Consider the following 17,057-nt stretch of genomic DNA (forward strand, 5'->3'; position numbering starts at 1 on the left):
TCAAACCTGAGTCTCCTGCATCTCCTGCATTGTAGGTGGCTTCTTTACCGCTGAGCCACTGGGGAGCTAAGAGAAGGGGTTTTCCAACTCTTTTGATAACGTGCCTCTCCCCCAGCAGTAAAAACACAGAGCGCACCCCACCACTGCACGGAGAGCTGTTTATGACTTCATGTGTACACCACATACTCTCCCATCAACGCATGTGTTCAACGCCAGAAAAAATGTCTGTTTCTTGTTTTTTCTTATGTTTATGGTTTATTGATTTTTGACAATGGTACCAATGCATTTCAAGGGCAAAGGAAAGTCTTGATTGCCACACATTTATTTATTCATTAGTGTAACCAGTGTTAGTCACCCAGTCGGGGATGTACGCAGGGACAGTAACTGAGGGCCTTTTTTAACTGGAGCGTGGTCGCTTTACAGCTCGGTGTTAGGCTGTTGTCATTTAGTTGCTAAGTCGTGTCTGACTCTGTTGTGACCCCGTGGCCTGTAGCCCGCCAGGCTCCTCTGTCCGTGGGATTTTCCAGGCAAAAATAACTGCAGTGGGTTGCCATTTCCCTCTCCAGCAGAAGTTAGTGTCTTATTTTTAAAACTGAGAAACAAAAGCAAATAGAATTTCTACTCTTTTCTTCATGTAATCCAGTCAAGTGAGAATCACTCAGGACTCGCCATTTGGGAGACATTATTTTAGAATTCAACCTCTGTCCTTCACAAACTCTTTTTTGATCTACAGCTCACTCCTTTATTCATTCACTTCCTGGACAAATATCCAAAAAAGGACCTTCTAGGGACCCAATGTATGTGGATGCATCGGATAGACACGGTTCTGCTCTTGAAGGTGACTATCCAGTCTGGATAGACTCTCCTATTAGGTAATCTCCCCTGTAATTAACTGCAATTAATTAAGGATTTAATTACCTGTTTACAAGACATCGATCTTTCCTCCCAGAGGACTGAGGAGGACAGAGGTCAGCCTGTCCTCATTTACCATTGCATCTTCAGTGTCTGGCGTGTAGTGTACAGTTAATAAAAAAGTGAATGGATGAGAGACGGATGATGAAAGAATGAATGAGCCAGAAGTGAATGACAGAGTTCACTTTCCCTTTTGTCCCTTTTCCTCAAGTCAGTCTTGCCATGAGAAACTGTCAAGAGTAGCTGAGGGGCAGGCGGGCTGGCCGCAGGGCGGGGGTAAGGGGGAGAGATTTGTGAGCAGGGCCAGGTTAGTGGTGGTTTTATTACATGCCATTAAGCATCTGGTCATGATTATAATAAGCACATGAGTTATGGCGAGTGACATATGTTTCTTGAACAAAAAAAAGGAGCGAGGAGGAGGAGGAAAAGGAAGACGGCAAGCCCCCAGTGGTGGCCTGGCTGGTCGACCCAGGCGTGGGCCTGCACTGCCCTGTGCTTTTTAACCCTCTCACATCGTGGGTGAGGTGCTGGGGAGAGAGGGACTCCTGGGGGACAGGCAGGGTCTCGGGGCTCCCAGGGGGATCCTTCTTGCCCACTTGTCTAAGAGCCAACAGAGGATCAGGATGTGATTGGTCAGCTCAGCTTAAAGGCCCCAGTATCTGGGACAAAGCCTGGTCCAGAGCAGACATTTGGAGTGTGAAAGGTCCGTCTGGTCAAGGCTATGGTTTTTCCAGTGGTCATGTATGGATGTGAGAGTTGGACTATAAAGAAAGCTGAACACAGAAGAATTGATGCTTTTGAACTGTGGTGTTGGAGAAGACTCTTGAGAGTCCCTTGGACTGCAAGGAGATCCAACCAGTCCATCCTAAAGGAAATCAGTCCTGAATATTCATTGGAAGGACTGATGCTGAAGCTGAAACTCCAATACTTTGGCCACCTCATGCGAAGAATTGACTCATTGGAAAAGACCCTGATGCTGGGAAAGATTGAAGGCAGGAGGAGAAGGGGACGACAGAGGATGAGATGGTTGGGTGGCATCACTGACTCAATGGACATGAGTTTGAGTAAACTCCAGGAGTTGGTGATGGACAGGGAGGTCTGGCGTGCTGCAGTCCATGGGGTCTCAAAGAGTTGGACATGACTGAGTGACTGAACTGAACTGAACTGAGGAGTATTTAGGAGGGCAAGGAAGGAGAAGAGAAAGGCAAGATTGAAGGAAGTAACGAGGAAGGGAAGGAGGAGTTTAGGGCTTCTCACTGAACTTTCCTTCATTCATCCAACAACCAGGATCTTTCTATTGCGCAACGCGTGGTATAGCAGGTGAGGCCTGGGCTGAGGTCAGAACACCTGTGTTGCTCCCTGGGCTTTGCCATGAACTTCCTGCCTATATGGCCTTGGATGAGTTTCTTTCCTTCTCTGTGTTCATTTGTAGAAGGAGGCAATCACTCAAGTCTCTCCCAGCTCTGGCTTCATGGGAGTTACAGACCTCTGACGGGAAGGGCGCAGAGACTCCTGTCTCCTGCCTCAGCGTTGGGAAGGTCCACACCCAGCACGCAGCTGGAAGGAGTCTCCTTCCTGCTCACCCATTTCACAGATGTGGAAACAGAGGCCTGGATGTCCGTGCTGCCTAATGTTGAACTCTGTAGTTCTCTTCCATTTCTTTTCTCCCCTCCTCCTCATCCCAAGGTCAAAGGGGATTATAGCCACTCAAAGACCCAAGCTTCTGTGACCAAGGACATCTCCACATCTGGGCAGCAGCAGAAGACAAGAGCTTCTGTTTGGGGAAGCTCCCTCTCACCCTGGCAACCAGGCTGTGGCTCCAGCAACAGATCTTGGAGCTGATGGGGGTGTGGACACGGGGGCCTCGGCCACCAGACCCTTGGGTGTCAGGAACTGTGAGGCCCCACCTCATCCTTCACTTTGTCACGTGGTTTCACACCCTCTCTCCAGCTGAGAGGTGAAGTTTGCTCAGACTCTCACAGCAGCGGGTGGTGGAGCTAGGCTGGGATCCAGGTCTGCCTGACTCTAGAGTCTGTGCTATGTCTTCTTCCCCGAGGTCTCTACCTCTGCAGCATGGAGGCCTGGCCTGGGCTCTGCCATTGTGACTGTGGGCAAGTCAGGTCACCTCCCTAACACTCGGTGTTCTCACCCGGAGAATGGGCCCACTCTCAGAGGGCTGACAGGAGGAGGTCATCATGGCAGCATCAAGCCAGGACCCGGGGCAGGAGGGTGGGGGCGGGGCTGGACCAAATCAGAACTTCCCACTCTTTTTTCCAAGAAAGGCAGCTCTTATCTTGTGTTTTGGAGATCTTATTTCTCAAACACATTTTGTTTTAAAGTAATACTTAATTGGGAAAGACCCCGATGCTGGGAAAGACTGAGGACAGGAGAAGAGGGAGACAGAGGATGAACTGGTTGGATGGGATCATCGACTCAACGGACATGAGTTTGAGCAAACTCCGGGAGAGAGTGAAGGACAGGGAAGCCTGGCGTGCTGCAGTCCACGGGTCGCACGATTGAGCTACTGAACAGCAACAACAGTACTTAATTCCCCTCTGCCCCTCTTATTCCTCAGACATGCCCATGGCCGTCTTCTGAGATGACCGCTGTGTCCACCCACATTGGGCTGTCAGAATTCTAATCACCCCCAAGACAGAACATTCTCTGCCCAGGCAGAATTCCCTGAGCAGGGCCTGTAAGGGGCTTGGAAATGCCAGGATAAAGGGATGCTATCCATTCTGTTACTTCTCTGAAGACCCCAGGTCAAGAGCCCCTGGGAGGGTGATGGTGGCAAGAAACGCAGTCACAGGCCTTCAGGGAGCTCCCGTCCTATGCCTGCATGGTTCCAGGAAGTTCCCATGTGTTCCCTCATAGGTGCTGTTACTTGTCCTCATTCTGCATGGAGGAAGCCTGGTAAAGACCCAAAGACTGAACTGACTCCCAAGGTCATGAGCTGGGATACAGAGTCAGTCCTGGCCTGTGTGATTCCAGAGCCACGTTTCTGAAACCCAGCACTAATCTCCCTCCCCTTGCCTGAGTCTGTTGTTGCCATCTGTCAGTCACTAAGTCGTGGCTAACTTTGTGACCCCCGTGGGCTGCAGCATGCCAGGCTCCTCTGTCCTCCACTCTCTCCCAGAATTTGCTCAAATTCATGTCTACTGAGTGGGTGATGCTATCTCACCAGGTCATCCTCTGCCTTTAATCTTTTCCAGCATCAGAGTCTTTCCCAATGAGCTGGCTCTTCACATCAGGTGGCCAAATATTGGAGTTTCAGCATCAGTCCTTTCAATGCATCAGCCCTTTCGAAGAAAGTCAGGGTTGATTTGCTTTGGGATTGACTGGTTTTATCTCCTTGCCTGAGTCTAGAATCCTGTGATTGGAGTGAGGGTTGGAGGACAGCGTGGGCCTTGCCTGGAGGACTTCCCAGTCTAGCTGAGGATACCGGACGTGAATGAATGTGCCCAAACTTGCAGAGCAGCAGCACAAAGGCCCCAGGAGGCCCTGCATGATTTGGCCAGAGATGGTACCTGCAGCAGAGCCAGGCAGCCCAGGCGACCGGTGAACTGAGCTGCTCCCCACTCTGTGCCTCAGTTTCCCCAGGCGGAGCGCACAGGCGCTAATGCTGCCAAGGGCTGCTGTGAGGCTGCCAAGAGATAACAGAGGCCCCAGACGCCCAGCCAGCATGGCCGGTGACTAAGACGAATCGGCCCCGGGCTTCAGGCTTTCTCCGACAGTTGCCAGGTGGGGGCTGGAAAGGAAGCCGGAGGAGGATCGCATTCTGGGGGCGTGTCCCGAGAACCGGGGCTGCCCCGCAGAGTGATGGCCGCTGGGGGACGAACCTGAAGATAAATAAGAACAGTCCGCGTGAGCCCGGGCTCATCTTAACACTAAGCAGAGAGGCCTGGGGCTGGACTTGAAAGCGTCCGGCTGAGACGGATGGGCTGCGGCCGAGGTGGGGGCGGCTGGGCGTGGGGAATGAGTGATGGGGTGTCGGGGCGCTCAGTCACCGCCAGCCAGAGATGCCGGCCCCTGTCCAGCCGCCAGGACATGTGCGGGGGCCTGCCCCGCCCGCAGCCCGGCCTGGGGATTTATGGCTTCGTTAAGGCTTGGAGAGGGGCTGAGGCCAGGCCTGAGGTGGGAGGGTTTGATGTCAGCCTGGCAGCCCCTGCTGGATTTCCGCCCGGAGCAATGCTGGGGAAAACAGGCCCGGCCCCACGGGGCAGCAGTGACTCAGGGTCACGCAGAGAGGGGCACGGGGCCTGGTCCCCTTCCTTAAGTCAGCTGGGAGCCTCCTGACGTCAGCCACCTCCAGCCTCCAAGCATTTCCAGCCTCCTTACCTTTACCCAAGCCGGTCCCTCAGCCCGGGGGGCCGGGTGCCCTGGAGAAACCCCAGCCGTCCTTGTAGCCTTGGCGCCTGTGCCACCTGCCGTTGGGAGGCTTGCTTTGGTACCCCTCCTCCACCAGCCCACTCCTCGTCCTTACCAACCTCTTTCTCAATCATCTGGTATTTGTCCCCAGATGACCAGGAGCCTGCCTTTCTTCACTTGACCCCCTGGCATTTACTCCAGGATATAAACCACCGTTCACCGAGCTCTTGCTGTGTGCCAGGAGCTGAGTGAAGTGTTTTTCTATTTTACTATCTTTCGTATTCGTCTACTTTACAGGCTCGGAAACTGAAGCTCAGAGAATCATTAGCAGGATTCAAACCAAGTTTATCTGATTCCAAAACACAAGTGCTGGCCTGCTGAGCTAAGCGCCAGTCTGGGGGATTAGTTGGCCAGCAGGGAATGCTTCCTTTTTCCTCCCCACCCCTGACCCAACCCCTGGTGGCAGCAGTGGTGGTTTAGTTGCTCAGTCGTGTTGGTCTCTTTGTAACCTTGTTGACTATAACCTGCCAGGTTCCTCTGTCCACAGGATTTTCCAGGCAAGAATACTGGAATGGGCTGCCATTTGCTTCTCTAGGGTAACTTCCCAACCTAGGGATCGAACCCGCATCTCCTGCGTGCAGGCAGATTCTTTACCAACCGAGCCACCAGGGAAGCACTGACCCAATGCCTACACTTCGCCATTTGCAGGGCAATGGGGCTTCCCCCATTGATCCCCATAGAAACCCTGTGAGGTCAGCATTATGGTGATCATCCCATTATACAGAGTGAAAAAACTGAGGTCCGGAGAAGGGACATGCCTGCCAGGGTCACGGCCAGCAGGTGGCTGAGCCAGTGCTTTTGACATGGACATCCCATGCCCTCCCCACAGCCCCTTGGCTATTCCCACACCTTCTGCCTCTCAGGCCCATCTCAGTTCAGGAGGACAGGGCTGGGGGACGCTGAGGCTGCAGGTGGACCCTTGGCCCTTGCACTGGGCCACAGAGAAGCCTCCCCAAAGCCCAGGCCCTCCCTAACGCCTCCCACCCAGGAGGGAGTGTTCCCTCTGGTAGAGTAAAGCCCCTGACCCCCAGCCAGCTGGACTCTCCTGAGCGCTGGACACTCCTGGAAGGCCCTGCCCGCCTGCCCGCCTACAGCCCTGTGCCCGCCCCATGCTGAGCTTGCAGGTGCCCCCCACCCCTTCCTGTCTGGGCCTGCTGCTCCAGAGCCAGTGCAGCTGTGAGGAAGCCGCCTTCTGTCACCACTTCAGCCGCCCTGGCGGGGTCTCCGCTTCCCACAGGGGTGTGGGTGATGGCCCATCGGGGCTGTCTGGAGCACCGTGAGCTGGTCCCGTCTCTAGCTCTCCTTCCTCCCCCTTCATATCCCCGCAGCCTTGCTGCTGGTTCCCTCAGTCACCTATTCTGGGCCCAGGTGGTTAACAAGTGGGGATTCTCAGCACCTGTCCCAAAGGATCCCTCAAGCTCCCTGCTCACTTGCTTTTGGGGCGGGAAGGGGGCCTTTTTTCTTGGATTATTCAACCGGCGGCATAGTTGCTTTACAATGCTGTGCTAGTCTCCGCTGGACAATGACGTGAACCAGCTATATGTCTACCCGTCCCTCCCACCCCACTCCCCGCTATCCCACCCACCTAGGTCATCACAGAGGATAGAGCTGAGCTCCCTGCGCTATAGAGCAGGTTCCCACTAGCTAGCTATTTCACACATGGTTATGTATGTGTGTAGAAAGAAAGAAAGAAAGTGAAGTCGCTCAGTCGTGTCCGACTCTTTGCAGCCCTATGGACTGTAGCCTATCAGGCTCCTCCATCCATGGGATTTTCCAGGCAAGAATACTAGAGTGAGTTGCCCTTGCCTTCTCCAGGGGATCTTCCTGACCCAGGGATCGAGCCTGGGTCTCCCATATTGCAGGCAGGCGCTTTACCGTCTGAGCCACCAGGGAAGCCCCTATGTATTATGTCAACCCCAGCCCTGCAGTTCATCCCGTGCCCCCCTTTCCCCATCCCCGTGCCTACACTCTCTTCTTTACGTCTGCATCTCTACTCCTGCCCTACAAATAGGCTCCTCAGTACCATTTTTCTACATTCCACCCATATGCCTTAATGTATGATAGCTGTTTTTCACTTTCTGACTTACTTCACTTTGTGTGACAGTCTCTAGGTCCGTCCGTGTCTCTACAAATGGCCCAATTTCATTTTTTAATGGCTGGGTAATACTCCATTGTGTAAATGTACCACCTCTTTATCCATTCACCTGTCGATGCCGTTTCGGTTGCTTCCATGTTCTGGCTGTTGCAAATAGTGCTGCAGTGAACACTGGGGTGTGTGTGTCTTTTCGAATTATGGTTTTCGTCAGGTTATGTGACGCTCCACATCACTGATGATTACAGGAGGGAGGCTTTGAGGAGGAAACTGACAATTCTGCATCCTCTCTGGGGCAGGAGTGCGATTAGAATTTCAGTGTGCAAAGATTTTCTGCCTCTCATTCATTCATTCATTCATCCATTCATCCATTCACCTGCTGTGTGCAAGGCACTGATCATAGAGTGTCTACTATACGCCAGGTCCCATTCTAAGCATTGAGATACCATCATGGATGAGACAGGAAAATGTGTGTTTTTTTTTTTTTTTTCATGGAGTGACAGTCAGGTAAAAAAGACAGACATTAGATAGACCTTCAGAGAAGAATTCGTTCATGCTGTGATAAATCGTTTCCCTACAGCTCTGCTTTGGTATCACCTCCCCAGTGAGACTTTCCCTGATCCCTGTTTCTAAAATACCACGCTGTCAATCTCCATCCCCTTTCTTGACTGTTCAAGAGCAGTATGAGTATTTGGCGTTATGGATTTCTTTGTTTATTTTCCATCTTTCCCCTAGAATGTAAACAGACGATTTTGTGCTCTGTCTCCAGCACCTGGCATGTAGCAGATGCTCAATAAACTCCTGTAGGATGAGCAGCGGGTGGAAGGATGAAGGCAGAGGAACCACAGCTCGTGTCGAGCCCAGGATGCCTCAGAGGACCAATATGGCCCCTGCTGACGTTCCCGCAGAGGACAGTCCTGGGCAGCTGCCGAGACACTTTCCCACAAGCCTTTGGTGGCACCACGAGGGGCTCCTTGGATTAAAATCCTGCATCTCCCACTGCCTTTGTGAGTGATCTCGGGCAAGAATTAACCTTCCTTATCCTCCATTTTCTCACCTGTAGAATGGGGATGAGTATATCATCTACCTGGTCCAGTTACTGTGGAGACTCATGGGACGACACCTGTGAGTGTACTATTTTCTCTTAATTTATCTACTTTTAGTTGGAGGGTAACCACAGTATTGTGTTGGCTTCTGCCATACATCAACATGGATCAGCCTTAGGTATGCATATGGCCTCTTCTCCCTAAGCCTCCCTCCCATCCCCCTCCCGCCCCACCAGGTTGTCACAGAGCCCCAGGTTCCCTGAGTCATACAGCAAATTCCTACTGGCTGTCTATTTGCATATGTTTCCGATCATCCCACCCTCTCCTTCCTACCCACCCCGCTGTGTCCAAAAGCCTGTTCTCTGTGTCTGCATCTCCACTGCTGCCCTGCAAATAGGTTCAACAGTTCCATCTTTCTAGACTCCATATATATATATATATTTATGATATTTGTTTTCTCCTTCCGACTTGCTTCACTCTGTATAATAGGCTGTAGCTTCACATTTAGACAGATTCTGACCCACAGTGAGAGCTTAATAAACGCTGGCTATTGTGGCCCAGTGCTGCCTCCCATCTCCCACAGAACCTTAGGCTAAGATGCTTGCTCTTTTAAAGAAGCCGTTCCCGGTTGGCACGGATATAGGAATGATGGGGTGGAAAGTTGGAAGCACTGGGAGTTAGGTCATTTCCAGTCTCTGCCTTGAACAAATCTCTCAGCCTCAATGTCCCCGTCGACTCCAGGGGGCGTCAGCCAGCTTCCCTCTGGGGCTGCTCCCCTCCGCCAGCCTTTTCCCAGCCAAACTCCCTGTTCCCTGAGGCCTTAACTTCCTGTCAGAGCCCTCAGGGCCATGCAGAGCCGGGCCTTCACCTCCTGCATGAATATTTTGCACCTTCCCCCAGCCCAGATGTCCTGGAGTCTTGCCTCCCCGGCTCTCCCTGGGGCTGCTCTCTGTCCCCACCGCCTCCCCGCCAGAAAGCCCCTGGCCCCTCCCCGTGCCCCCAAGCGCCTGTTGCAGGGGCTCACTCAGCCCTGGAAAGCCCACCGGACCCCCAGCACCCCGCAATCCCTCACTTCCTCCCATCTATGCAGCAGGAAGTTGTGCTCACACCCACGGGAATTACTCTTCGGGGGTTGAATCACAGTGAGGCTTGGTTGGAAGGGTCCCCCACCTCCTACTGCAGGAGAGACGTGCCCCAGGTAAGCGTGCTCGCATGCGTGTGCGCGTGCACACACACACACACACACACACAGCCTCGGGAGGGCTGCAAAAGCTTTCTTCTCCCCCCGAGACAGAGAGTGAGTTTCAGAAACTCAGGACAGTAAGAGGGGTCGCAGAGGGGGCAGGCTCTGGCCCTGGGCCCAGAGCTGTGGTTTCTGGAGCGGCCTCAGCCTGCGGCTTGGAGGGAAGCAGAGGGTGGGGGAGGGAGGAAGTGCTGAGTCTATAGCTGAGCATGTCTGGAGAAGTTCGCCGGGCAGAGGTGGCCCCCGGGATCAGTACCAGGACAGGGTGACCTGGCTTCTCCTGGTGTGGGGACCCTGGGGAAGTCACTCTTCCTCTCTAGGCCTGTTCCCTCCTCTGCAAAATGTCATTTCCAGACAGTGGGCCACATGGAGCCAGGCAAAGATTAGGCAGGCCCCGGTCCCCATCACAGACCAGGCCCCCCAGGACTGTGGGGCTGCAACGGAAGGTTGCATCTTGCTGGACCTTCATCCCTTCATCCACAAAATGCAGAAAACAGCCCTTACCTTGCCGTGCTGCCGTGAGGTTAACTGATGGATGGAAAGCATCTCACGCAGTGCCTGAAAACACATCCATTCCTCCGGGGGAGTCTGATCTCAAGGTGAGGTCCAGCCTCATTGACAGGACCTTTCTTTATAGCCTCTGTCCTTGACAGCCCTGACTGCTTTCTGTAGTATGTATTTATGTGATGATTGGATGAACACCCTTATTCTCTACTAGGTTATACATGTCTTGAAGGCAAGAACCTGAGCCTGGCACATAGTTAGGGCTTTTATTAGATCCAGTCAGGAAACCAGGACTCCTGCAGTTCTTTCCACAGAAAGAATTTAATATAGGGCACTCATTTCGAAGGGGTTGGAAGAGCCAAGCCGAAAGACTTTATGGGGTGAGGGGCAACTCGAGGACAAGTAGCAGCAGGAAGCTGCAACATCCCTGGGATTAGAGGGACCGAGGAGTAAGTGCCCAGGAACCAGGATCAGGGAAGGATGCTGGAATCGCAGTTAGGCACGGGCTGCCCATAGGAACTGGCACACAGAGGGGGCTCTTCCTGCCCCCAGGACCCGGGAGCATAGGGGTGGTACAGACACTACCCAAGATGACAGCTGGAGGAGCCCTGCCTCCTGCCCTCTAATCTCTAACCAGCTCATCCCACTGGCCAAGGATAACAGGAAGCCGGTCAGCAAGGGAGCTTCGGAGATGTCCTTTGGCAGGAATCAACCCTGAGATACAGAGGATAAAGAAAGAGCAGGGGGCAGATCTGAGCTGAACAGACAGCAGAGTCAAGCCTCAACTCTTTTGTTCATTCAGGAATGCATATAGCTGATAATACACGTGCATACACGCGTGTGCGTGTGCTAAGTCGCTGCAGTCGTGTCCAGCTCTTTGTGATCCCACGGACACCAGCCGGCCAGGCTCCTCTGTCCAATTCTCCAGGAAAGAATACTGGAGTGGGTTGCCATTCCCTTCTCCAGGGGATCTTCCCGACCCAGGGATTAAGTCCCCATCTCTTATGTCTCCCATATTTGCAGGCAGGTTTTTTACCACTTGCGCCACCTGGGAAGCCCATGTGCCTGTATACATACAGGAGGCTCAGCTGGTCAAGAATCCGCCTGCTATGCGGGAGACCTGGGTTTGATCCCTCGGTTGGGAAGATCCCTTGGAGAAGGGAACGGCAACCCACTCCAGTATCCTTGCCTGGAGAATCCCATGGACAGAGGAGCCCGATGGGCTACAGTCCAAGTGGTCTCAGAGTTGGACACGACTGAGCGACTAAGCACAGCGTAGCACGATGCTTGTGTATACACTGGGCACTAGCGGAAGGGTTTTCCGACGACGGACTCCTTTAATAAGCGTTGGGGTTAAGAATAAACAGTATGCCCTCAGTAAATGCTGCCTGCCTTTGTTGACCAGACTGCTTGAAAGGGCTCGGGCTTGCAGCGACTCTGGGATTTTCCTGTCTGGGACTCCAAGACCTTCACCCCCCAGCCTGGACTTCCTGGGCCCAGAGAGAGGGGACCCAGGCCCCCAGGCTCTGCTTGGCTGAGAGCAGGGAGGAAGGGCAGAGGATGCGGGCCCTGGAGCCCCGAGCCCCACAGAATCCCTCCATCTCTGCCCGGGGCTCCACGGGGAGCCGGCGCTCCCTTTCCGCGCCTGTCAGTCAAACCCGGCTGCTTGGAAGTTCAAGCGTGGCCAAAAGGAAGCAGATTTCAAAACACACCTCTGCTTGCCCCGCTTCCCTTCCCACCCCCTCCTGGGCTGTGGCTCAAGGCTCCCCAGGGGGCTCCCTTGCCCCTGGCCTGTCCCAGGCAGAGCTGAAACCAGAAGGATCCGGGGCAGAGGTGGGGGGTGGGCTGTGGGGAGTGAGTAGGGGGCACCAGCCTGTCTCATGCCCACATGGAGGGGAAAGGGATCAGAGGAGGATCGGGGTTGGGGAGGGGCGGTTAAAGCTGCCTCTTCTTTTGTAAGGAAAGGGGTGGTAGGCAAGAAGGGGCCAGATCCTGAAATTCAAGGAAGCTTGCTGTTTTCCTTAATGACTCTATCCCTACACTAGCACAAGCCTTGGCTTCTAGAAGATTCTCTGCAAGCATCTGTCACATAAATGAACGGATGAGTAGATTCTCACTAACGAGAAGTTGGCTCAACTTTGAAGCTGAAGGTAAAGTAGGCTGTCAGGTTGGAGGCCCCCCGCCCCGACACACACCGCCACTGACCTCCAACAACCAAAGTCTTCCTCTCAGCAAGGGCGTTTGGGTCTGAGCTCTTGGACACCATCCTGACTCTCACCTTTGAGCTGTGTGATACGGAACAAGCCTCAGTTTTCCGCACCTGTAAAATGGGCAGAGATGTCCCCTGCTCCCGAGAGTGTGATGTGCGAAGTCGCTTCAGTCGTGTCCGACCTTTGTGACCCCATGGACCATAGCTCGCTAGGCTCTTCTGGGATTTCCCAGGCGAGAATACTGGAGTGGGTTGCCATTATCTCTGTCAGGGGATCTTCCCGACCCAGGGATCGAACCCGCGTCTCCTGCAGCCCTTGCATTGGCAGGCAGGTGCTTTACCACTAGCGCCACCTGGGAAGCCCCCTGAGCATGCTGGGAGGCCTGAATTGAATGAGTCCCTGAAAACAAATCCTACTGCAGGCCTCTGGGTGCAATAAAAAAACTTCACAGATACGGAGGCCATTGGAAGTCAGAGAATGAGCTCGAATGTCCTCCTGCGAGTGTGTTAACGGCGTTAATAGCACAGCCAAGGGCGCTAACATGGAGACATGGCTTCTTGTAATTTCTTTGCTGCAGCAGATGGAAGTGAAGTGACGCCATGCCCAGCCACGGAGGCCGGCTGTGGGATGAGCGTCTCGACGGGATGGTGGGAGTTTGCCTTTCCTGGTGGGTTTGTCAGGTTTTCCCCTCCCGCTCTGCACTCCCTCCCCGCTCAGAGCCCAGCCATGAACGCAGCGCCAGCCCGGCCCACGCTGCTAGCTTTATTGCCATGTTGTTTTCCATTTGGAAGCTCTCTCTCTGCAGAATGTGCTTGAGATTTTGAAGAAGTGAGTTAATATATCGATGATGTCTTTATTGTCAGGACACTTCCTGAATTAGAAATAAAAGGCTCTGCTGAACTCAATAAAGTGACATGGGGGAGAAAACATTCTTTCCCAGCATGAGAGCCCTTCTGCTACGGCTGGCTCGGGGTGGGGGGGCGAGCGTGGGGAGGCCACGTTCGGGAGCTCGGAGCTTTGCCTGAAGGTTCTTCTGATAACTCCAAAGGCAGAGGAGAAATCCCTGCCCTTCCAGGAGCAGCGAGCAGGGCCCATGTGTGTCCGAGGTCCGGGCCTGTCTCTGACACTCTCCTGGCCTTCCTGGCCCCCTGAGAGCTCCGACATGACCCTCCCCCGGGCCCCCAGTCCCATAAGCCACACAGCAGCACGGGGCAGATCCTCCCCTCTGCAGAACTGGGAGGAGAGAAGCCCTGCCCTTGAACCCCTTCTCTTTTCCAGACCCCGCCAGGCTATGCCCTCTGTCCCAAGACCCCACTGCCCTGCCCACACCTTATTGATCTTTCCAGTCCGAAGTCTGCCTATGATTCATTAGAAGAGGCAGACTTGAAAAGCAAAGCCTTGGGTCCCCACAGGTCTAGACTTGTGTCTCCTTGGCCTCTTCGTTGCTGTGTGACCTTGAGCGAGTGACTTGACCACTCTGTGCTTCAGTTTGCCCTGCAGTGATGGAAACACCCAGAACAGGGCCTGGTAACTAAGACTGCTACGTATTCACTTGCCTATAATCTCGTTGGGCTTCCCGGGTAGCTCAGACGGTGAAGCATCTGCCTCCAGTGCAGGAGACCCAGGTTCAATCCCTGGATCGGGAAGATCCCCTGGAGAAGGAAATGGCAACCCACTCCAGTACTCTTGTCTGGAAAATCCCATGGACTGAGGAGCCTGGTGGGTTACAGCCCATGGGGTCGCAAAGAGTCGGACACGACTGAGCGACTTCACTTCACTTCATAATCTTGTTATCAATGAGGAAGAAGTACGCCAGGGGGAGAAGGAGCCTGTTAGTGCGTTGGCAATAGGAGGGGTGGGGCAGCGGAAGCCTCCTCTCAAGGGGAAACAGAAGAAGGGGGATGACCTTTTTAATGAGCACCTACCGGGTCCGGCATACAGCAACCCTTATTCTACAGGGTTCAGAGAGGTTAGGCCATTTGTCTAAGGTCACACAGCAAACAAGAGACTCAGGTTCATCCCTGGGTCTCTCAGACTTCCAGTTCACGCTTAGCTTACTCTGTCCTTGAGAATACCTCCCCCAAAGCCATGTGTGCCTCCAAAGGTACAACGTGGGGACCCACGAGCGGGTGGAGCAGAGTCCTCGGGGGCAGAATCCTGCTGTGAAGGAGGGCGTGGCCGGGCCAGCCGTCCCCCTCCCTCTGGCAGCCCTTGCTGTGGGTGACGAGGGTATCTGCGTCCACCTACGCCAGTCATGTCCCGGGCGGTGCCCCTTTGCCTTGAGAAAACAACCGGTGGTCCTGGGAGTATTTTGTTGACTCAGACACCTGAGTGGGCTCTGCGCTTCCAATTTCATTTTTCGTTTCCTACTGGTGGGTTTGCCCTTCCATCCCAGAGCCTGCAACTTTGAGTCTCTGATGTCCTGCTTCCTGACTGCCATCTTGGTCCCCATTAGGCCAAGTGGGAGGGGGCTTAGGACCCAGGAACAGGACGCTCGGGACACTGGGCCATCTCCTCTGCATGGGTGGGGCTCCTGCGGTTTGGTACTCCAGGTGGGGAGGAGGCAACAGATGGATGGGGTGGGACCCCAGGCACCCCCAGTCTGCCTAATCCTCGGAAGTGAATGGTGCTCAGTCGTGTTGGACTCTTTGTGACCTCATGGGCTATACAGTCTGTGGAATTCTCCAGGCCAGAATACTAGAGTGGGTAGCCTTTCCCTTCTCCAGAGGATCTTCCCAACCCAGGGATCAAACCCAGGTCTCCCACATTACAGGAGGATTCTTTCCCAGCTGAGCCACAAGGGAAGTCCTAGAATACCAGAGTGGGTAGCCTTTTCCTTCTCCAAGGGATCTTCCCGACCCAGGGATCGAACCCAGGTATCTTGCACTGCAGGCGGATTCTTTACCAGCTGAGCCACCCGGGGGAGCCCACCTAATCCTCAGGACCAGCTGTGCGTCAGGCTGAGGGACCTCGTCCAAGGTCGAGGGAAGGCTGCGGTCTCAGGGCTCAGCACTGCTTCTCTCATCCCAGGCACCCTGGGCAGGGACCCAGGACCTCAGGTCCATGTGCTATGAGTTCACCCGGAGGCGGGGTCCCATGAAGGAATGACTGGGCCTCTCGGTGCCTTGTCACCCCGTCGACGCCACCCGCCCCGTACACGCCTTTGCGACTGTCGGATCCTCTGCAGCTTCACGCTCCTAAACTTCAACCTAAACTGCAGCTACATCCCGACTCCTCTCCCTTCCGGCAACCCAGCTTTGTTTTCCAGAAACTTCCAGCTGGTCTAAGGATGCCGGCCCCTTCCTCCCTCCCCGGCCCTGGGACAGACCCAGCTCTACGCCTCCAGCCGGGGCGCCTCAGGCAGCTGTCTCCTGGTCCTCACGGGTGAGATGGCGATGACCCCCCACACCCCGCCTGGTGCCCTGGCTTGTTTGGAATATGAACCCGAGCTCCCACGGGCTGAGTCACCCCTCTCCCCGCCCAGGCATGCCTGGGGCCAAACAAGAGTCCAGAGACCAGCCTTGGCTTTCAGACCCGGTCGCCACCTTACCCTGTGGCCTTGGGGACGTGACCCTAACACGTCTCTGTGCCTTGATTTCCCCATCTGAGCAATGAACGTGCCCCTCTTCTCCATTCTCCCCACTTCTCCCATCATCCAGCTGCTCAAGGAGCCAGTGCCCCGAGGGTCTCAATGGCTGGAGCCGCGAGGGGAACAGCTCAGCGGACCTGGTCTGGAAGCCCGGGGAGGGTGAGGAGGTGGGGTGAGGCCACAGGGGCCGAGCTCCCCCCACCCCAGAACGCCCACCGTATGCACATCTGCAGCCCCATCTGGAGCAGCCGGGCCCCACCCCCACACAAGGTCTGGCAGCCAGTCCTCCAGTAACCCCCCCACCCCCCACCGCCTTGCCTCCCCGCCTGGCTGCCTTTCCAGCCACCCCCGGATTTGTACCCATAATCTGCATATTTAGCAGTTCACCACGTTGCAGGCCAAACCATAAATCCTTCTCTGGTGGGGCCCTGGGAAAGAATCCCCACGCTTCCGCAGAGCCCTGAGGCCTGACCTCTGAGACCCTGCTCCTCCGAGTCTTCAGGCCCTGAGGGGCATCTGCTCAGTCCTTAGGTGTCCCCTGGCTCCCAGAGGCTGAGCCACGCAGCTCGGAAATTGGAATAATCGAAATGATCGGAGGAATCAAAGAGAAAGAATGGTTTCATTTGACTTTCAGGTCACCGAGTAAGGTGGACTGGGCAGTACTTTTCTCCCCATTCTGCATAGAGGGTAAACTGAGGCTCTGGTTCTGTCCTCAGTCATTCAGGGCCAGCTCAGCGACAATGCCAGGGTGACATGTCATTTCTCAAAGGCCTGGCCAGTGCAAGTAAACTTCCATTTCTTAAGTCTGGAAGCTGCTAGGAACTGTGGGAAGCTGGTAGGAACACACAGCAGGGGACCCATGCACTTGGCCTCTAGTCCCCGCTCAGTTCCGTAGTCATGGCAATGGGCTTGGGCCCTCTGAGATCCTTTCCATCACCCATTTAATTCTTGAGCTCTCTCTCTGATGCAGCCTCCCCAGACTCTCCAGCCCCAAACTCAAAGGGGCAGGACCTTTTAGCGTCACTGAGTCTCC

Source organism: Bos taurus, chromosome 15, assembly GCF_002263795.3.
Source record: "Bos taurus isolate L1 Dominette 01449 registration number 42190680 breed Hereford chromosome 15, ARS-UCD2.0, whole genome shotgun sequence".
In the NCBI taxonomy this organism is placed as follows: Eukaryota; Metazoa; Chordata; class Mammalia; order Artiodactyla; family Bovidae; genus Bos; species Bos taurus.